Source organism: Lepisma saccharinum, chromosome 3 (genome assembly GCF_977018435.1).
Source record: "Lepisma saccharinum chromosome 3, izLepSacc3.1, whole genome shotgun sequence".
Classification (NCBI taxonomy): domain Eukaryota; kingdom Metazoa; phylum Arthropoda; class Insecta; order Zygentoma; family Lepismatidae; genus Lepisma; species Lepisma saccharinum.
This window is the reverse complement of record NC_139231.1, coordinates 3,802,639-3,826,400: the sequence shown is the minus strand read 5'-3', so window position 1 is coordinate 3,826,400 and position 23,762 is coordinate 3,802,639. Positions and strand designations below refer to the sequence as shown.

Here is a 23,762-nt window from a genome sequence, read left to right as displayed (position 1 = left end):
ATAAAAGATCATGATCAAAGTAATATCTAGTTCTACTGACATTGGAAGGTTGGCATTTTACATTAGTGGAAATATAACCTTTGCAAGAAGTTTCCGAGCCACCTTAAGTACTGCAGTAAGCTGTTAAATGATGTACCCACTAAATGAACCTTTTCAGAGCTCGATAAAACAACATAAAGAGCTTCATTCATCTTTGAAGTTTGAACCCACATATAATCTTTGACCCCGGTGTAATTTTCCATACCAAGTTTCTAGTATCTTCTCGAAGAAGTATTAAATTTCAAACCAGATAAAAAGCCATTGCATAGGACATTAAAAAATCCGCTGAAAATAGCACCTAACGAACCTACATAGCACATTTCTGTTCCGATGTGGAAGGGCACATCAACTCGGACCATGCTCAAGTTCTCTGCAAATTTCAAGCACCTAGACATGAATGTGAGGCCGCATTTTGACACCTTTACATTAAACGTGACGATGAGGATGAATGGTTAGATATGAATGGTAATAGAGGAAACACAATGGAACACTTCGGCTACTCATTCGCTACTCAAATCTTGAATGTTTAATGTTACAAGGAATAGAACACTTGATTGTCCCTGAGTTTCTGGTAGTCTTCATTAATATTCATATTAACTGTGAATATCAATACCGTAAAGTGGGGTGACTTCGGACATGCGAGGTGACTTCGGACACGTGCATGAGCAAAACATTCCATTGTTGAGGGTCAGACGTAGGCCACCACCGAAACGCAAGAATGGGAAATAATCTGAGCTAACCTTCTTACAATTGCATTATAATGGGTTCAAGGTCAAATATCTTGTGATCAGCGGAGAAATAATAACACATTATTGTAGCCAGTCGGCTTGTTAACTTTGCATTGACTCCTGTAAAACCTCATTTTGCAGACGTGTGTGTTTGACATTAGCACCTTATGAGGAAGGAAATACTATCTTAATTTATATCATTACTTGAAGCATACTTTTTGGGATCATAACCGTGTATCGTTTCTATTTTAGGTCCGTTTGTAGTGAATTTCAGTGTGACTTCGGACATGCCAAGGACATATAAAAATAAGTTAAGAGGACGTTCCTACCAAAACTATTTTATCGGCAGCAAGTTTTAAAGTGTTTTCCAGATTTCAATCCCGCTGGACTGACACATTTGTCGAAATGCTTCGAGATGTTCGAAATGACGAGGCTCCAGAGTCCCAGAGACGAGGAAAACGTATCGACCCACATTGAGTGGTGACTTCGGACAAAATAAAAATTTATTTTTAAAATGTATTTTTGGGTGTAATATAGTTTTAACACTTCCTGATTGTTTCTAAAACTCTGATACATATAATTATTACATTTTGTGAAGATACAAGTATAATTGTGAATATTACCGTACAAAACGTCCCACTTTACGGTACTTATTCTTAAATATAACCGCAAGAAAGTTCATGTCTCCGGATTCACCCATAAGACAGAAACAAAAATTGTAAACTAGAATCATTTGTCAAAAAAATTCTTGAAGTTCACAAGTCTAAGTATTTCAAATCATTTGAATGTATGTTTTTTTTCTTTTTTATGTAAATTTTCTACCTCTCTTGATCAATCGTGACGAAGAGGATGAATTGAAGAAACTAAATCTTGCATCGCTTTCTGTTATTTTTGTACAATTACTCCATGAGAGCGAAATGAAGATTGGATAAAACTGATGCAGCAGTTAAGGTGGTTTTCGTACAATGAAACGTCGCCATGTCCAGGATCCAAACGGGGAAGGGGGGGGGGGCAGCGGTAGGTAGAATAGGACAAGTTTTTCGTAGGTAAACGCGGCAACAGTGGGTCACTGCCATAAAGGCGGGTTCCGCGCCAGGAGTTAGCTTGGCTCGACTCGAGTTATTCAGACAAAGAGGCTGACTCGAACCAATTGAATTTATTCACAGTATTCTATACGTAGACACTGCTTTAAATATGTAGTTGTTGTGCAGTGGGATGCATAAGTATTACTCGGCACACTGTCCACGACTATTTTCACCAACTTTTGTTAAGCATCCTACACGATTTTAAGGACTGGATTTTTACGCATGCTGGTGCAGAGAGAAGTTACCATCCATTTGTTTCACGCTTTGTTTTAATATTTGAAGCTCCCACTGCGTAAAATAAAGAGAATAAACATGGCGCTGGACAATTTGCTTGGTAATACTTATGCATTCCACTCTATTTTTATATTGTTTCATTATTAGCTGGTGCATTAGGTTAACCTTAACGTGTTTGAGTTCACAGAATCTAAACCTGATTTTGACTCGTCACGTGGAAGAAAATGGTACACACGTGTCTCCCACGTGATGAAATGACACTGTAATCTGCTAGTCCCCACTGGCACGAAAGTTGGGTTGCCTAGCTGGGATAGCGCGATATCTATTTCCTGTGGATATGGCATTATCTATTGGCAGAGTCCGTCCCAACTTTTCCGTCTTTTAAGAGTACGCTGTATCAACAGTATTTTATTCATAATGCGCGATGCATGGGTAAATTAGGAACATCAAATTCCTGTATTGGGCAGCTCTAACTTGGAATTAAATTGGTATTACTCTTAACCCAAACGATTCATTTAACGAATAAGTTCAGAGAACTTTAAACAGAATGACATCAGTTTCAAGAATACCGTTCTGGAAGGAGGGTGGCGTCTAGGCGGGGAAATTCAGAGTCTGCTCAGTGGCGCCTCTGATCATCTGGCGACGGGGAGGCTTTCGTCACGCGAGCGCCGGCGAGAACACCTGACATGTTTCCATCAATCGTCGTCAGGGTGCGCTTCCACACATGGCGGTGCTAATACAAACCGGGTCTCTTCTGGATTATATCTCAGTCTGGATATCACGTGTGAAAAGCCAAGAGTTCATACGCTCTGTTTTGACCTTAGGGGTCATTTTCATCCTCCGGGATAGGGTTGAGTGAGGGACAATCCCCTCCTCAGAGATATACAAAATTAACAGTTAAACAGTAGATTAACGTAATAAATATACTAACGATTCTCTAGGTAGGAACGCTGTCGCCTTGTAATTGGGGGTCCCGAGTTCGATCCCAGGTGGAAGCAAGGTGGACAGTAATTGGGATTCCACTTCAAACAATATATGCAGCCGCGATTAGCCTAGCTGCTTAATGAGATCTTAACATAAACTTTGACTTCGTCTAAATGGGCCTCCTCCGGTAAGCAATTATTTGTGCTTCAATATTTGAATTGGAAAGGACCCTTACTTTTAGATACACCCTTGCTCATGTTCTATGGAGGTTCTAATCCGTGCTGGAACGGATAGAACATAGCGCCAAGTAACCAGACGTCCTGCGTTCGAATCCCAAGAAATACGCTTTATTTCTTCCTTCTCTGCTGTACTTTTAATCAATTCCCTGTTCACACTCATCATAACGATTAACCTAGAAAGAGAAAGAAAAGCGACGTAAAATTGGGGAAAAGAATCATACAGATTCAATTTTGCTCCAAATTCGGAGAATTGTTTATGGGGGAAAGGTTGTCTTGGCTACTGCTTTTCCGTTGTTTGCGTGTTTACTACAGTTCGAGGGAAAAGTCAGGTTACATAGGTCACCACAGTCGCCCTACCTAACACCCACGAATTTTTACCTGTGGGGGACACATAAAGGCCATCGTGTACACTAAGAAAATTAAAACCCTGGGTCATGTCAAAGAAAGGATCACAGGCATCATCTTCCAAATTATCCCCACCACACTAACAGACGTCTTATGCAAACGGGAGCGCAAACCATTACATATCAAACATATGCATATATGTTTTCCTATCTAACCCGACATTTGCCTCACCCTGTATGTAGGATGTTCGAGTACCGCCTACCCACACAAGGACAACATAAAACATATTTTCTCCCTTCTTGTTCATCTTGCAAGGGGCGAGGTCCCCTTTATCGATCGGACCCAAAATGTTCACCTTCACCCAGACCCTTGTGGCCATCCGTCTTTCGTCCCCTCCCCCTTCCACGAGGAACCAAGCCAGACCTTCCGTCTTTTACTGGGCGGGCATAGTGCCATCCTTCGCGAGTCCCGGAAATAAACTAGAAACAGCTGAACCCGTCGCGGTTGCCATAGTTACCGTTGGGCGGAGGGAGAAGGGAGTCCGTGATCTTCTCCGCCGAGACGTAGATTGCTGGTGTTGGTTTGCGTTATATCCAATCGTGGCAATTTTTGGCCGATGAGATATGCCTCGAGGAGTAACGGAGCGGGAAGGGGGACTACCGAGGAACTCCCTCATACAGGGTGTTCCGAAAAAAGTTACGTTAATATTCCGGACGATATTTTAAGAACAGAACTTTCAGGACTAAAGGCCGAATCAGAGCTGGATTCCCTACTGGAATGCCCTAGTTGTCTCTGGACTGGCTATTTGGGTGGTCACGATGGCTGCCAGGCTGGGTGCTAGACCGTGTTCTATCTGCAACTTGCTTCTCTGCTGGAGCAAACGTTTCGTTACGTGAAGATAATCTGTGAATTTGGCAATGAAAAGCTGTTTTTGTCTATATTTTTTTGAGTTTTGAGTGTGCATTTGTTTTGTTCGCTGCTCGAGAAAAAAAAAAGTAACGGAGATGATTTATCCCAAAAGATGAGATCTGTACACAACAGACGTGTAGCCGATAACGAAAAAATGTATTATTACCAGTGTATTAAATGTTTCACATATCTTTTAGTTGAACAAAATATTTTTATGAATGCATCCTACAAATCTGTTTCTTCCTGAACTCGCTCGTTCATCTTTTTAGCAAGTCAGCTCTGTACGATGGCTTGTGGGAAGAAAAGTCTACGAACAAGTACAGCGCCGAGTATCTCTGGAGCAAAGCCGCACGCAGCAGCAGAGAAGGGGGACAGTATAATTACACGCTGCTGGGAGGGGTGGTAACTGCAGCCGCTTTCCCCTTCCACGCAATCCCATTCCCTCTCACGTGTTCATTGGTGGAGTCGTCTCGCGTCACTACTTGCGCGGAGACGTATTTTCGTCCGCCACTTCCTCCAAAGATACCCGGGACAAAGTATCGCAGGGGAGGAAGTACCACAACTGGCAAATCCAGCCTCGTGCGATTCAGCCTTGAATTCGGACGTTCGAATCCAATATCTTATTCAGAGTCATCTCGGTGGTCGAGATCTCCGAGTGTCGGACTCAGGATCTGGCCACGGACGGTCAAAGGTTGGGGCATGGACAAGTTCCCGGTCATAAACTTCACCCGATCACCACTCATCTTCATCATTGAGATTAGCCTAGGGAGGCATAAAAGCGAGGTACAGTAAGAAAAACACAGACACCTGAATCCCGGTTTCCTGGATCCAGGGCCCACCTGATGGCATAGTAGTTAGGGCTGCCGCCTTATAATCGAGGGGTCCCGGGTTTGATCCCGGTGGAGGCACATTGCACGGTGATTCTGATCCGTTATCGATTAGACTACCTGAGCAAAAAATGGAATTAAACAAATTTTGATGACTGGATCCAATTTCCGAGTCTTAATTATCCGAACACATCAGGATGCGACATTCTTCAAATATACAATATATAAATTTTAATCTCTCGAAGGAAAAGTTTCGACCTCGTCTCGAAATATCGAAATGCAACCTATCTCGTATATTAAGTCCACCTCGATATGCCTGAAGAAGTCGCATCGTACAAGAATTCTCATTTAAGCGAGATTTACTGCATGGTTATTGGCTCAAATCTCCAACGAGTTGAGATTCTCGCAATTACAGGGGCAAGGTAAAAAAAAAGGTAAAGTGCTCCCCTGTGCTTAGCACCACGCCATGAAGGCGTATAGGGGGAGTGGGGGTAACGCCCCACACTTTCTTGTTCCGGTCTCGTGGTTGGGGGTGATGTGATCAGCATCACGCCACAGGGGCAAGACATACGCATATATAACTGAGCATAACTCACTACCCAGGATTTTGGAGATCAATACAAGTAGCAAAGCTTACGCGACGTTAAGATTAAGTAAAGCACATCTGTTTGCGTTTCCGAATCAAAGGAAAGCTGAATCTAAAGTCTACTGATTGATCTCGTGAGAGAAATATTTCCTCTTCACCGGGGGTCACGGAAAGGGTGAAAAGTTTGCCTTCGAAATGCAAATACTTCAAAGGAAGGTAAATTAAAGTAAATACAGTGTGTAGGTTCTCGTTAAACGGCAGGTGAATGCTGCTCATTCAAGGAGGTCTCTCACATTTTGTCCCTCCTCCCTCCCTCTCTCTCTCTCTCACTCTCTTTCTCTCTCTCTGTCTGTCTATTTCGTTCCTGGCATAAGTGTGTTTCTCTTTCTCTCTATATGTGCGTGCGCATCTATCTTTGTTGAGTGTATTTATTTCGTTCTCTCTTCCTGTCTACCTCTCCCTCTTTCACTCTCTTCCTGCCTAGCTCTCCCTCTTTCATTCTCTCTTCCTGTGTACCTCTCCGTCATTCATTCTCTCTTCCTGTGTACCTCTCCGTCATTCATTCTCTCTTCCTGTGTACTTCTCAGTCATTCATTCTCTCTTCCTGTGTACCTCTCATTCATTCATTCTCTCTTCCTGTGTACCTCTCATTCATTCATTCTCTCTTCCTGTGTACCTCTCATTCATTCATTCTCTCTTCCTGTGTACCTCTCATTCAATCATTCATTCTCTTTTCCTGTGTACCTCTCATTCATTCATTCTCCCTTCCTGTGTACCTCTCATTCATTCATTCTCTCTTCCTGTGTACCTCTCATTCAATCATTCATTCTCTTTTCCTGTGTACCTCTCATTCATTCATTCTCCCTTCCTGTGTACCTCTCATTCATTCATTCTCCCTTCCTCTGTACCTCTCATTCATTCATTCTCCCTTCCTCTGTACCTCTCATTCATTCATTCTCCCTTCCTCTGTACCTCTCCCTCTTTTGTTTTCTCTCTCTGTGTCTTTTTCATTCTGTGTGTGCTTGTGTGTCTATATCCCTCTCCTATCTTACTATGTATATCTATCCTCCTCTCTCGATGTGTATCTAGTCTCCCTCCATCTCTTTCTCTCGGTGTATCTTTGCCCCCCCCCCTCCTTTGGGTGCGCGCGCTCGCGTCGTTTGCCACTGCACAGGTGACTTTGGAGATAAGCTAATCCATTGCTTGTTGAATGTCTCATTTAAATTCTTGAACCTCACATTGTGCAAAAGGAATTGAATGATTACAGTTGGACAATTAGGGTACACACATCCTTCAGCAACCTCCACCCCCCCCCCTTTGCCTCCTCGGCTTGTTGCAATGTGCAAGGGAAGGTTATACTTCTACATTTTTTAATCTGTCTGCAGAAGATCAGTTCCTTTGCAACTCTGCAGCTGGCTGCCATAGTCGGGATATTTCCGTGCAACGTAATCTCGAAACCCTTCCTTTTTTCCCAGTGGCAAGTGGGTGTTGACGTCATGTGGCAACGCGTGGTTACAAAGTAACTTTTCATATCACGCCGGCGAGGAAAAGCTCCAAGCAATTTCTCCCTTACCAGCAAAATTCGCTCTATCCCAAGCGAAGCAATATGGTCGTGGTCACTTTGCACGTGGACCGACTGATCTGCTCGTAGAGCCACAAGGGTCAGACGAAATCGAGTCGTGGCCAAATTTGGAAGGTTGACGGTCCTGGTATGCCGGCATGTCGGCCGCGGATCTACCTTGTGCATCCAACAATCGATTAGGCGGGGATTTTAAACACGTATAGTCGACGCGCTAGCTACATTAACGACCGGCTGGCTTTGAAGTCCACGGAGCGCGCCCAACAGCTGCAACAATCACATTCAACGCAAACGCAAAGTGTTTGCCACACATCTACTCTCCACATCTAATCTACGCCACCTTGTCCCTCCGCGCAGAAGCACCTTCCCACGGTTTCCACATTGAAATTGCAAAGTACGGCAACAGCGTACCCGCAGTCATGTGACTGAGACTCCACGTGGAGTAGACGAGCAGAATGACAGCTGCTGCGCCCATTGGCTGAAGGTTGAGTGTGATTGGACGAAAACAACTCGTCCGCTATTTATCCCCACCCACGTTTGTGGCGGCGGCTTTCTTTAAGTTCTTCGACGTTAACGAAGTAAAAGCATGGACTATATACATACAGTCACCGGCAATAAAAATGAGACACCTAGATCCTCAAGTACTAGCTTCCCTGCAAGGTGATATGTGTGTTGCCTAACGTACGGCGATTAGTAGATTGTAAAAGCAAATTTTCAATGGCAACTTCTACCACCGCCGTAGAGTTAGGCAACACACATAACGTCTTGCAGGAATGCGAGTATTTCAGGCGTTCCATTTTTACTGCCGGTGAGTGTACATTACATATTTCGAGCTTGGCGAAAGAACCTCATAGGGCAGTGGTTTCAAAGTATGCGCCGCGGCGACCTGGGATCCAATATTTTCACTGAAATGACACTTACTTGTTAGTCTATACATGGTTTTAGATGTGATTCTTACAAACATGTGCTTATTTAGTACTTTTTACACATAAAATGTTTGTGAATTTGAAATGTGTGTTTATTTTTTAACTTCAGGCAAGCAACCTAACCACATTAACTGAACGTTGCAAGTGTTAGATACGCCTACATTTTGATTTGGGCGCCGCGGGAAAACTTTGAAACTCTAAGGGTGCCGTGAAATGGAAAAGTTTGGGAATCCCTGTGATAGGGGTTTTAGAGCATTGCGTGGTTGAGGAGGTACAAGTCAATAGTTGTGTGATATAAATATCTGTCGTTTAGAGCAGCACCTCCCCACGGCTTTGTGGTAAAGGTTCCTGGCTCGATACCCAGTGGAGGCAAATGACACACTGGCTCGGATCGCACTTTAAACTGTAGGTCCAGTCCCGATTAACCTATCAGTGCACAACAACTCAAACAAATTTAGAGCAATTCATCTGAAATTCTTACAGTAGTTATACACCGCCATGTACTGTTTTGGTTTCGCTGAACTGAAATAATTAGAAGCGCATAATTTCTTGAAGCTTCGCTACTAGATACATGTGCGTCCGCAGGATTTTTTCCCAGGGAGGGGCAAGGAATGTATTATTATCCTGGGGAGGGGCAAACAAGGCACATTTTCCCCAATAATAGTGTTGTTCCCTCAAAAAACATTGCTTAAATTTGAATTTATCATATTCATGCAATAATTATCACATATTATTGTGGCTGAAATGAAATTATGTGTGCGAAATATATAATTTTTGGCTGACTTTCATTTCCCTGGTCCCCCTTGCCCCTCTTCCGGACGCCCATGACTAGATATATACAAAAGTCACACAGCAACCAATAAGCGCGGCAGTTTTTCTCTCGATGACGGAAAAGGAAATGGACAGGAACGCGCGAACACTCCCCCTCCCCCATTTCCCGTTTTTCTCCCCCTTTCCAGCACCCGAAGAAAAAGAAAGTCCTTGAGCCGCATTCCGAAAGAAACCGTTGATCCCGCTGCCGCATGACTCATAGCCGGATCCCCAGATGACGGGGCGGGTGGGCGAGTTCTCTGCCCAGCCACACCTCTTTTTTAAAAAGCGGTTCCTTCTGGCTGCCAGCGTGTGGAAGCCGCCGGTTCCTCGGAAATACGGCCTTTTCCCTCCCGCCTGGACAAAACCCGAGGTGAGGAAGGAAGATAGCTATTTTGTCCAGGGGAAAATCCTTGGATTGGAAGCTATCCAAAGGGGAAAAAAAGAGTTGGCTATCCACGTCAGGAAATCGAAACCCAATTGGGGGCAATTGGTATTTGAACAAGACCGACCGCGCACACACACACTCCCGCAAGGAGATACTACTGTGTTTCAAAATCAAGAAATGGAAACTCTTCAAAATCATTGTCAAAAAAGCCCAAAGCTCTAGCTGTCTCTCTCTCTCTCTCAATCTCTCTCTGGCCTTGTGTGTGTTCACGTTCACTGGTACACCTCTGCTCACACTACCAGTTTTTGAACTGCAATTTGTATTTTTCTTGCTTTGCATCGCTTTTTTGCATCTTTAGACGAATCGCGACGATGAGAATCATTGACGATTACATACAATTCATCAAGTGACACGAAGGAACACCAGACTGCAAGGAGTAGCCTCAGCTTGCAACAAACGCAAAAACTGAATGCTGAGAGATCGAAACCTGGGCCTCCCAGCCTAACCACATAAGCACTATTAGACCTAATCACATTGTAGGTTTATAGCTCTAAGCATTTAGTTTTGGCGTTTGTTGCAAGCTAGGTGTGCTCCGCACCAGATCCACCTCGCTTTCGCGTAGTACACTCTGGGCTGCATTGTTGCACACTAACGAGGCTCTGGCGTCTAAATTTCACAGCAAGTACAATCTTATGAGGGGTTCGTGTTGCGGTGTCCTTTCGTCAATTACATCTTATATCCATTTATCCTCCGACTGGCCACCGGTGGAAGAAAAGCGACGAAAAATAACCAAATCAATCAATCAACAAAGCCCATGCACACGCCAGGAATCGAACCTCGGACCGTCGGTGGTGAGATCGTGAGTCCAGCACTCAGCATGGGTGTCGCGAAGAAGGGAGGGGAATAAATTGACCAGACCCCTTGCAAATTCTATCGTCCATTCCAAATTACAAAAATTGAGGTTTATTATTATATAGCCCGTGACAGGAAGAAAACTCAAAAGTGAGAGCGAAAAATTGTGTACAATGCAGAGGGTAGTAAGAACTTACGGTTCCTATTCTACCTTCCATCCAAGAAATAAACAGTTCGGCGAGTTTTCTGCTTTCAAATGGCCCCCCCAATCGCCCTCACGAAGCTGGGTCAACGCTGAAATTTTGAAACTCTCAGTTCCCCTCGGCTCAAAGGCGACAGCTCTAACCATTCGGCTACGTGCGAGCTCATAAAATAATTATTATAATCATAGATAATACTAATAAATTACCAATAAAATTATTTGTACTGTTCAATTTTATATCAATAATCTGAACCCTAACAAACATTTCTGGCGACGCCTTTTGGGGGGGGTCTAGATCCTACATTATCTTGCGTAACGGATTTACGGGGTTGAAGGAGCTCGTTTCAGCGGACAATCATTTTCCGAAGTTTAGGAAGGACTTATTGTGGTGACGGAGAGAGGCGTCCCGCTTCACCAACTTGGAGGAATCCCGTGTGTCCCCAGCGGCATGTGCATAAACTGAACGGTCCACTGCTCGTCGCTATGGCTCCCAACGTACACGGATCTGACCTCCTTCCCGTCATGCGGATCCGTTCCATGCGCGGGTTTTACTCCAAGGGTTGGTGCGGCCAGCTCATCTACGGCGGTGACGCAATCCGGGAGCGACTGCTGCATTGCACGGTGTATATTAATTCATTCCCCAGCCTGTACTCATGACACGTGTGGTTAGCATCCCATGACGGAAAATGTCCTGGGTGTGGTGTGGCGTACCCGTTTCCTCTTCGTCCTCTCAACAGAGCCTGGAGACGGACAAACAAGAGAGACACGGACAGACTGATCGATCGATTGATTTGGTGTATATTACTTCGCTTTTCTGCCACTTTTGGCTAATCGTGAAAATGAGGATGAGCGATGATGAAATTGATGAAGGGACACTCACAAAGAGACCAGAATTCGAACCCGAGATCCTTGGCGATGTACTAGCCACTCCACCACGGAGGTCTGTGTGTGTGTGTGTCTAAGAGAGAGAGAGAGAGAGCGAGAGAGAGAGGAAACGCAAGGGCCGAGAGTCGAATTCAGCGCATCCTTGCTCGTTTGTTTATTAAAATATTTGGGTGTTCGCCCTTGGCAGAAAAATAGTAATTGAAAGAAAAAAAACAGAATTTTAAAGAACAAATAGATTGGAGATTAACTCCTTATCAAGAACGAATTAAAACATAGCGAAAAATGCCAGAACACGGTGCTGAGCACACCACTCCCACCTGTGAGCATAACAACGGTGAGTTCAAGACTCACGCGCCGGCATTCATGCGCACACGACACACACATTCGCAGTCGAGGCGACGAGGTTATTCGAGCAAAGTCGTGAGTGCCACAAACGCCGGGTACTTGCTGAGAACCAAAACACTGCTCCTTTCCCAAACATGTACGCAACGGACTGCCCCTCCCCCCTCCACGGTCCGTTTTACTTCTCAGCCAAACGAGATACTTTCTCTGGTTTGCCAAGGAACAATCTCTTCGCCTCTGACGATCGCAATGTTATCTCGCATTGATGCAAACGCTTATTCCGTGACGTCAATCTGAACACGTGACATTTCCTCCCCCTGTGATTTCTCGGAACGCTTATTACATGAAAGTGCAACTCATAACCCGTACTTGTTGTCCTCAAGGTGAAGAGGAAAGTTTGCTTTATATTCCGATAACAACCTACTCTGGATTCCTTACAAGGGTATAGTTGCTCTAGTAACAGAATTTCTGCAACACTAAATGTATTATTCTTCACCTTCCCGATACATTTATTCTTTCCTATTGTTCAACATTACCAAGATCTTACGTGTGTATAAGCACCCAAGGATGGAGGTGGGGGGGGGGGGTTGCCTCCAGAGCACACACTAGAGTTGTCCTTCTCGCCTCCATCAATGGAAAAGCTGACTGCTGGTTAGTGAGCATATGGCAGTCTTCAGAATTTCATTTCTTGACGTATGTCAAGTGGAAATCGGCACATATTAATAAATTATGAAATTATATCTCAGACGTTTGCACATCGTTAGCACATGAAAGCACACTATTTTAATAAGCACACAAATATTAATGAAGATATTAGTGACTTTATTGTGGCGATTCTGGCTTGATATCAAGGCAAAATCGCCACGTGTGCTAACGAATGCCTAAAAGATAGTACAATTTGGTTGCTCAAAAATATTTTTTTTTGTTTGTGGCGATTTTATCTTGATATCAAGCCACAATAAAATCATTAATATCTTGATTAATATTTGTGTGCTTATTAAAATAAACAGTGTGCTTTCATGTGCTAACGATGTGCAATCGTCTGAGATATAATTTCATAATTTATTAATATGTGGCGATTTCCACTTGACATACGTCATTCCTTGTATTTTTTAGATAGCAGGTAAGGGACAGTTAAGTTTAATGTATGGACATTTAAAGCATGTGTGAACAGAGGACCGGTGCCTCACTGTGGCCATGAGGTCGCAGGCTTTTGGCTCCGGTTACGGGACGGATGCAGGTTCGATTCTCCCGGGGGAAGGGTAACAACTTTTCTCCAGAGATTTTGGCCAGTGTACGTGACCGATGGCCACCCACCATGGTCAGGAAATTGGGGAGCTACGAATGAGTAGTGTAACCCGGTCTTGGAAACCTGACTGGGGTTCGTTGTGCTGACCACACGTCACCCTGTAACTTGTTGGACGATCGCCCACTTCTGCTGAGGCACGTGGGAGTGGGGCCGGCTGTAGGTAGGCCCTCACGGGCTGTAGCGCCAGAGGTTATTTTATTTAAACAGAGGGGGGTTGGTGTTAGTATGTACATGTAAACGAAGGGCCTTGGGGGTTAGTACGTGTAAACAGAGGACCGTTGTGTTAGCACGCGTAAGTTCAGGACCGTTGGGATTCGCAAGTGTAAACAAGAAAACCTAGAAATTTGTATTTGCTAATACAAGTGGGTGGGCATTGGTAGTAAGGGGGATGGTGGCATAAAAATGCGTGAGTACGGCTGTTCTAATAATTACCATAGTGAAAACACAAGTGAAAAAGAGGACCGAACTGAAAACTGTAGGAGGATTGCGTTCCGAGTTACGTGACGTCACCAGAAGCTAATTAACGTAAACACCAAATCCAGTTGTATCTATTAGGGGTGGCCAGATCCGGATCCTAGCGGATCCGAAATCCGGATCCGGTTGGTTCCGGATCCTGAGGATCCGGATCCTAAAATTTTTCGGATCCGGATCTGCGGATCCGGAATTTTCAGATCCGGATCCGGATCCAGAAATTTCGGATCCGGAATTTTCAGATCCGGATCCGGATCCAGAAATTTCGGATCCGGAATTTTCAGATCCGGATCCGGATCCAGAACTTTCGGATCCGGATCCGGATCCAGAAATTTCGGATCCGGATCCGGATCCGCGGATCCGGAATTTTCAGATCCGGATCCGGATCCAGAACTTTCGGATCCGGATCCGCGGATCCGGAATTTTCAAATTCGGATCCGGATCCAGAACTTTCGGATCCGGATTCAGAACTTTCGGATCCGGATTCAGAACTTTCGGATCCGGATCCAGAATTTTCGGATCCGGATCCAAAACTTTCGGATCCGGTACTTTCAGATCCGGATCAGGTACTTTCGGATCCGGATCCGGAATTTTCGGATCCGGATCCGTTTTGCCATCCCACATGCGCTTCTTTGGAAAGTAAGAATGTGCTTATAACATATTGTTACCTGCTAATATACATATATATATAATATACATACACATATATATATATAGTGTGTGTGCTCGCGTGCGCGATTTGTAATTAATTAATACACTTACTTACTAGGGAGGTCTAAGTCTCCCCCTCCGATTTCCATGAAACTTGGCAGGTGTATAGAGCCCCCCCCCCCCCCCTCAAATGTCAAGATGAGGAGAAATTGAAGTGGGGATCTGTCCCCGAAACCACGTAAATATGGCATAGGAAGAAACAGGGGGCATACGGCCTCTCTATACACCTGTCAAATTTCATGGGAATCGGAGGGGGACACAGGGGTCAGATGATTCCCACGGCAATTTGTCCTAATCTTGACATTTGAGGCGGGTTTTGCCCCCTAAAACAGTATTTTAGCCGAAACAAAAAAACACGTATTTCTTCCTTTGGGCCCCTCTATACACCTGCGAAGTTTCATGAAAATCGGAGGGGAACACAGGGGTCAGATCCTTACTTCAATTTGTCCTCATCTTGACATTTGAGGGGATTTTGCCCCCTGAAACAGTTTTTAGCTCAAACAAAAAAACACGTAATTCTTCCTTCGGGCCCCTCTATACACCTGCCACGTTTCATGGAAATCGGAGGGGAACTCAGGGGTCAGATCCCCACTTCAATTTGTCCTCATCTTGACATTTGAGAGGAGGTTGCCCCCTAGAACAAATTTTTTTCCGAAACAAAAAAACACGTATTTCTTCATTTGGGCCCGTTTATACACACACCTGCCAAGTTTCATGGAAATCTGAGGAGGACATAGTAGTCAGATCCCCACTTCAATTTGTCCTCATCTTGACAATTCAGTGGGTTTCGCACTGTAAAACCGTTTTTTAGCTGAAACAAAAAAAAACATGTATTTCTTCCTTTGGGCCCCACTATACACCTGCCAAGTTTCATGGAAATCGGAGGGGGACACACAAATCAAATGCCCACTTAAATTTGTCCTCATATTAACATTTGAGGGGGTTTTGCCCCTAAAACAGTTTTTTAGCTGAAACAAAAAAAATCACGTATTTCTTCATTTGGGCCCGTTTATACACACACCTGCCAAGTATCATGGAAATCGGAGGGGGATACAGGGTCAGATCCTCACTTCAATTTGTCCTCATCTTGACATTTGAGGGGGTTTTGCCCCCTAAAACCGTTTTTTATCTGAAACAAAAAAAACACGTATTTCTTCCATTGGGCCCCACTATACACCTGCCAAGTTTCATGGAAATCGGAAAGACACAGGGGTCAGATCCTCACTTCAATTTGTCCTCATCTTGACATTTGAGGGGGCTTTGCCCCCTAAAACCGTTTTTTAGCTGAAACAAAAAAAACACGTAATTCTTCCTTTGGGCCCCACTATACACCTGCCAAGTTTCATGGAAATCGGAGGGGGATACTTAGATAACCTCCCTTGTTAGTCTTACATTTTGTAATTATTTAACACTGCATATATTATAATGTTTTATTTTAATTTGTTGAACTGTAACTGTAGAACAATTGTATAATTTTTGTATAACATTTCTATCTTGTTATATGTGTTAAAGGTTTCATCCTGGAATGAAATGTCTGACATTTATGTGTGTTTTCATTTCCAATACATTCGAATGAATACATATTCGTTTCAATGGCATTTACAAAATCACTTCGGACATTTGTGCACGAGTGTGTTAGTCGATGCGTAGCAAAGTATTTTAGGAACAACACTTGAAAAAAATTCTTGTAGGACTAAGGTGTGGTAATATTATAATGGGATTGAGATACGAAACTCTAGGATCCGGATCCGGATTTTCGGATCCGGATCCAGATCCGAAACTTTCGGACCCGGATCCGAAATTTTTGGTTCCGGATCCGAAACTTTCAGACCGGGATCCGGATCCGCGGATCCGGAACTCTCGGATCCGGATCCAGATCCGGAACTCTCGGATCCGGATCCAGATCCGGAACTTTCGGATCCGGATCCGCGGATCCGGAACTCTCGGATCCGGATCCAGATCCGGAACTCTCGGATCCGGATCCAGATCCGGAACTTTCGGATCCGGATCCGCGGATCCGGAACTCTCGGATCCGGATCCAGATCCGAAACTTTCAGATCCGGATCCGGATCCGGAATTTTCGGATCCGGATCCGTTTGGCCATCCCTAGTATCTATCTCCACAGAGCAGCACAAAGCGCTTTAATCCCGACGCTCGCTCCACTTTCGGGCTCCTACGGACAACGGAAAAGGCTTCGGAACAAACGACCGGAAGTGAACAACAGGGCATACGTCACAATTAGCCTCTACTTTCACTCGTCAAGATACGCGACGGATAACCTACTAAAACTCACGCCAGGTAAATCTAAGACTCGCAGGCAGAGGCTTCAATATGCGCCAGTGTTCAAACTGCACGATATTTGTCTGGGGCCACGGGGTTGCGGTGCCTATAAAATTTCACTTCGTATCTTCCTTACCACTTGACGATTCTCACAACATGACTGACAAGATGGCCGATACTTTTACATGCACATATCTCGAATACAGCCTACTTTACGAAATAAGAAATTGCTCAGAGTGGGCTTTTACGCACATCTAAATTATTGAAAACAATTGTGTGCGATGATACACTGTCTATATTATACAGGGTGGCTACGAATTAAAGGAGCACTTTTGATCATCAGTTACGTTTAACAATGAGAAGATATTTATAATATTGGCATTGTGACATCACGATGGCAATTTAATATGTTTTCGACATAATTATGAATTTCAGTTCCATTTAAATCAATGCAAGCTTGGATTGATTGATTTAGTTTATTTTACTTCGCGTTTTGTGCCTCTTGGCTAATTTGCGAAGATGGGGATGAGTGATCAAACGATGAAATTGATGAATGGACATTCACAAACAACCAAACCCGAGCGGGATTCGAACACGGGACCCTAAATGCAAGCCTAGAGACGTAATTGGCTCTCCTTCTATCTGTTCGTGGCTTACCAGATTTTTAAGGTCTGAAACACTTCCGGTTGCATCAAATAACTTGTTGATTCTTGAGATAGCGTCACTTTTAAGTGCTAGAGGTCCACATTCCTGCAGCATTCGTCGCTGACTTCAGCTACACTTTAGCCTATTGGTAATTGAAAATACACGTGCACAGAAAAAACTGGTTTGTTTGGATTACCAAAAAAGTTTGGTTGAGCTGTTTGGTTATGCTTTTTGTTTCCGATAACCAAATGTTGCTTGTAATTACTAAAGCATTTTGTTTAAGAATACCAAATAATTTGGTCTGAAGAAATATGGTACTAGTAGTGCTATTGGATTGTTTCAAAGTAGTACTTAGTAGGTATGGTCTTTTTTTACCAATTGAATATCACTTTTTGACATATTTTGACAATTTTTTGTCGATGTTTTAGCGTTTAGCGATGTTTTAGTACAAATTTTCACTATACTCATTTTTCCCCCACTCGTACTTGGTAGGTATATCATGATGTTACGTGATACAACTTAACCTATCCTTTTTTTTACGATTATTTAATTTTTTTACGATCCTAAGTGATATAACTTAACCTATCATTTTTTTTATTTATGTACTGTTTGAACGTCATCATTTGAGGATCATATTTTGTAGGTATTTTTTTTTATCAATCGAATATAAGTTTTTGACATATTTTGACAATTGTTTGTCGATGTTATAGCGTTTAGCGATGTTTTAGTACAAATTTTCACTACACTCATTTTTTTCCCTACTCGTACTTGGTAGGTATATCACGATCTTACGTGATATAACTTAACCTATCCTTTTTTTTTACGATTTTTTTAATTTTTTTACGATCCTAAGTGATATAACTTAACCTATCATTTTTTTTATTTACGCACCGAACTAACCTACAAGGGACTCTGTTTGTTTTAATATTTCAGTATTATAAGGTTTTCACAAATTTTATATAACCTAAAATGTGTTGGATGTTGATGTTAGTATGTGGCAATTTTTTATGAATTTTAAAACTGTTCTGTGACCCTTTCGTTCTTCACGTCGTAGGCGAAGGACTTCTCTGCAATTAGGATGACACTGCATAGGGTATCCTCGGGCAAGGCGTCGTGGAACTCGCAAACACCCACTCTACAAAAATTCTACTATATGATCTTTCACTGGCTAAGCTAACCTACAAATAGGAATTGGCAGCACTGACTTATAAACCCACTGGGTCTTCTTGGCATGTTTTTTCATGATGTGTTGCCAGGCTATTGGGCATCTTGGCGTATACAATGTATATATTTTGAGAGGGGGGTTATAGCTTTTTATGCTGTACGAATACTAAAAACTTGACAGTGACAACCAACAGAGTAAATAAACCTACATGCAGAAACTAACAACACTAGTTTCTGACAGTGAATTTGAAATAAAATATTAAACAAAATACATGAGTAAGCACTGTGATTACAAATAATACCAGTGTTATGCCCCCCCAACTCCAACTGGACAACTGGGGAAAATAATTGTACAACAATTTGTACCTAATTGTACAACACTTGTACCTAATTGTACAACATATACACAGACATAAAAATAGAGCCTTCCCGTAACTTACTTCATGTACAATTTATATGTTTTTACAACTGTGAAAAGAAAGCATATGTGTTCTGTATGCACACATTCATTCTTATTTTTCGAAGTTGAATGAAGCATGTGTTTTTACGCTCTCGTAATACTGACCTTGCCCCACTGATTTTAAATTGCTTCCATCCGGTTTTTTTTTCCATGTTATTTCCGCATGCACGCAACATTCGCTTTCAATAGACAGGCTAGTATAGCAGGCTCCGAGTTTTACAATTTATTAAATTAAACAATAATTTATGTAAGAATATACTTGTACTTACCGAACACAAAATAATAAAAGCACATGTGAATGTTTGCGTGTGTTCATGTTATATGACGACTGAGTAAAAAAATAATGTTGACTCCCCGAAAGATAAAAGTTCCTGGTTCGACATCAGATGCATGCAAATTTTATGTTTTGCTCTCCAAAATCTTGATTTTTATGTTTGCGCTATTTGTCATACAGTAGAGGAGAAGAGGGGAGAGGGGAGGGGAGGGGGTACTATTAGCGCCATCTATTAGCAAACAATAAAAATAAAAAAGTAGGGTCAAACTTTTTCAACACCCAAAAATTTTAAACGTCCTCGTTTAGTAATACGATCAGCAGAAGACGTTTAAAAGAGTACTCTTAGTCGAGAAAGCTAATTGCTAGGGCCCATATATTGCTAAAATGTTCTTTGATTTACATATTTCTCATACCGCCATATGTTGTTCTAGTTGACTTCTTCCAAAAAAATGCTAATTAGCGAGAGTTAATTAAGCAAGGCAAGTAAAAGAAGCAAATAGGACAATATGTGGTGGCGTGGAAATATGTAAAAATTCGACTCGATTCGAATTAAAATTGGAGGATATTTTGAATTTTTTTCCTATAATGTACAAAACATTTACCGTACATAATCTTTTCCATTTACAACAGTATAAAATAAGAGGAACGTGTGACAATATCCATATTAATTAGGAAGGTATGTTGTATGCTAGGTTAGCTAATTGCGTCTTCTACAGCTTCACTGTTTAGAGGAAAGATGGAAAAAGAGAGCTCTACAAAAACTAACGCTTTTAACAATATTGTACGCCCCGTGAAAATTATATATATAAATAAGACTTAAGCGTATTATCTGTTTTCATGTCAGATTTTCCCGACCTGTGAGCTGTAGTGTTTAGGTGACAAGCGCCCCGCTCAAATATAATACCGTTGACAATATTGTACGCCCCGTGAAAATTATATATAAATAAGGATAAGCGTATTATCTGCTTTCATGTCAGATTTTCCCGACCTGTGAGCTGTAGTGTTTAGGCGACAAGCGACGCGCTCAAATATAATACCGTTGACAATATTGTACGCCTCGTGAAAATTATATATAAATAAGCCATAAGCGTATTATCTGTTTTCATGTCAGATTTTCCCGACCTGTGAGCTGTAGTGTTTAGGCGACAAGCGACGCGCTCAAATATAATACCGTTGACAATATTGTACGCCCCGTGAAAATTATATATATAAATAAGACTTAAGCGTATTATCTGTTTTCATGTCAGATTTTCCCGACCTGTGAGCTGTAGTGTTTAGGCGACAAGCGACGCGCTCAAATATAATACCGTTGACAATATTGTACGCCCCGTGAAAATTATATATATAAATAAGACTTAAGCGTATTATCTGTTTTCATGTCAGATTTTCCCGACCTGTGAGCTGTAGTGTTTAGGTGACAAGCGCCCCGCTCAAATATAATACCGTTGACAATATTGTACGCCCCGTGAAAATTATATATATAAATAAGACTTAAGCGTATTATCTGTTTTCATGTCAGATTTTCCCGACCTGTGAGCTGTAGTGTTTAGGTGACAAGCGACGCGCTCAAATATAATACCGTTGACAATATTGTATGCCCCGTGAAAATTATATATATAAATAAGACTTAAGCGTATTATCTGCTTTCATGTCAGATTTTCCCGACCTGTGAGCTGTAGTGTTTAGGTGACAAGCGCCCCGCTCAAATATAATACCGTTGACAATATTGTACGCCCCGTGAAAATTATATATATAAATAAGCCATAACCGTATTATCTGCTTTCATGTCAGATTTTCCCGACCTGTGAGCTGTAGTGTTTAGGTGACAAGCGACGCGCTCAAATATAATACCGTTGACAATATTGTATGCCCCGTGAAAATTATATATAAATAAGGATAAGCGTATTATCTGCTTTCATGTCAGATTTTCCCGACCTGTGAGCTGTAGTGTTTAGGCGACAAGCGACGCGCTCAAATATAATACCGTTGACAATATATTGTACGTATATTGTATTGTATAGAAAACTAGAAACATATAATTTGGCAAAAAAAAAACCCAAAGTAAGGTCATAGAAAATAGTTAAAAAAAAAGTGAGCAATTATATTTTGCATTGCACAGCATTTGGTATTAAATAACATACCCCCAAAAAATCTCTGCATTATGTGTTCTGAAAAAAATTGCCCTACGTGCCAAATTACTGTGTCAAGTAAAAATTTTCAAAAGGCACTGTCGTACTTGTGTGCCGGGAAAGCGAATATGTGCGACCAAACTGTGCTCTAAGTATGGAAACAATTTTTCTATTGACTACTTCAAGCGACACCAGCTTACTTGCAAGAGCACTGGAACATCACTACCGCAACCTTCCAAGCGAAAGGTAGAAGTAACCTCCCTCGATGCATCGCCACCTACCAAATGCGTCAAGCTGACGAAGAAAGCAGACCGAATTGCGTTTGAGCATTTATTAGAAGACTTTAACATAACATCAGACAGCTTCTGCGATGTGCGTAGTTTTCTGGAGAGCGAGCGAGCTAAGATAATATCCATCCTCAACGATGCATTGCCTACATACTCCACTAAATTCTATGCCGTGCTATGCTGCAAGTATAAGAAACCGTCTGATGAAATACCGGTTTTTTTTCACAATGGCTCGGGATATGATTTCCATCACTTGGTTACACATCTAGGGTACGACAATGCGAGAATCAATATCCTGGCGCAGAACGAGGAGCGTTATATTAGCATCAGTAAGTGGGTACCGATCCCCAACTCAAGCAACAGCATCGAGCTTCGGTTCCTCGACTCTCTGAGGTTCCTCCAGGCAAGCCTCGATACTCTTGCTGGGAAGCTCAGAGACGACCAACTAGCCATTACTACATCAAGTTTCCCAAACTTAGATGTCGCACTCATCAGACGTAAAGGGGTCTACCCCTACGAATACGTCACAGACCCTTCCAAGTTCGAAGAAAAGTTGCTGCCTCCCCAGGATAAGTTCTACAACCAGTTGAGAGGTTCAGGTATTACCGACGAGGAGTACAAGCATGCTCAGTCTATGTGGGTCGAGTTGGGTTGCCGAACTTTCGGTGATTACCACGATGCATACCTGAAGCTTGATGTGACGCTTCTAGCATGTGCGACGTTTGTTGTGGTGGGATCATTGGGGGAAATGTGATTCTCCCAATATGTTATCTGACTTACTAGCATATGCGATACGAAGAACAGGTGTGTATGTGACTTACTAGGATTAGGCTCATGGTAATGAGGTCCTAGTAGCTGAAACGTTGAGTTTTGTATTCGCCCCCCCCCCCCCCCCCGAGAAAATTCTATATAAAATAACATACCTGAAAATTATATTCACAGTAGATTCATTTTTTGAGTTTTGTAATTACCCCAAGAAATTCTATATAAAATAACATACCTGAAAATTGTATTTACAGTAGATTGAATTCTTGAGTTTTTGTATTCGCATACAAGAAATTCTATATAAATAACATACCTGAAATTCTATTTACAGTAGATTGAATTTTTGAGTTTTGTAATCACTCCAAGAAATTCTATATAAAATAACATACCTGAAAATTGTGTCGCTATATACTAGATTTTTTTATTTCTGTGATTTTGGAGAAAGCAATGGCATCCACCACCAGTTTCAATCGTAAAAATGATAAAACTGAATGTGTTACTTGTGGGAAGCTAATCTCAAGGAACAATTTATCGGTACACAGGGCAAGATGTAGCGAAACAGGTTCGAGAATTAATCGTTCGTTACCTTCTAAGCCCTGTGCTCGATGCGGAAAGATGATCAGCATTACAAATTTAAGTAAACATCTCAAAATTTGCAAACCATCGACCGAACAAGAAACATCGAAAAGGAAAATCGATAATTCAGAAACGGAAGCTTCCACTTCCAAGCAAATTAAATTATCCGATGAACCCAAACCAATTAGATCTGCATTCAACGACCAACTCCAGGATTTTTCAATTAAGTCAGAAGCAGGCCGTGACATCCTTAGTTTCTTGGACGAAACGAAAACATCCGTGATAAATATTCTAAAAAATAAATTGGAAAACAACTCTATAAAAGTATACGTTGTTCTGTTTTCCGAATACAAGAAAGTTGATGGCACAACGAGTATTTTTTATCATCGTACAAAAAACCAGACTCTTTATTTTGCTGACGTCGAAAATTTGGACAACTTCTATTATAAAGTTTCCAACGAGCTGGTTAAGAAACACGACGATTTCGAGGCTAAAGGGTCGGGATGGTCTCTGTGTGGAAGTCCTCACACGTTAACCGTTTACGTGAACCGATTCTCGCCTCTTCGCGCTTCCAGCTACGTTCCTCTTCCACCGAAGATTCAACACAAGAGGGCTGTGTTAAATATACAGAACAGCGATAAAAAGTGTTTCCTTTGGTGTGTGTTGGCTGCACTGCACCCGATTCATTGGTCAAATAATCCAGAACAGGTTTCTAATTACAAGCAATATGAGACCGACTTTGAAAGTGTAATGTCTGGCATCGAATACCCGGTGACATTGTCGGATATAAC

General features: G+C 42.3%; 1 protein-coding gene across 3 annotated transcripts in view; it reads right to left on the bottom strand.

Annotated features, from left to right (window-relative positions):
• The window catches only part of mtgo (miles to go), a 596,892-nt gene that overhangs the window by 156,880 nt on the left and 416,250 nt on the right, over positions 1 to 23,762 (bottom strand). The gene's annotated exons all lie outside the window — the stretch shown is intronic.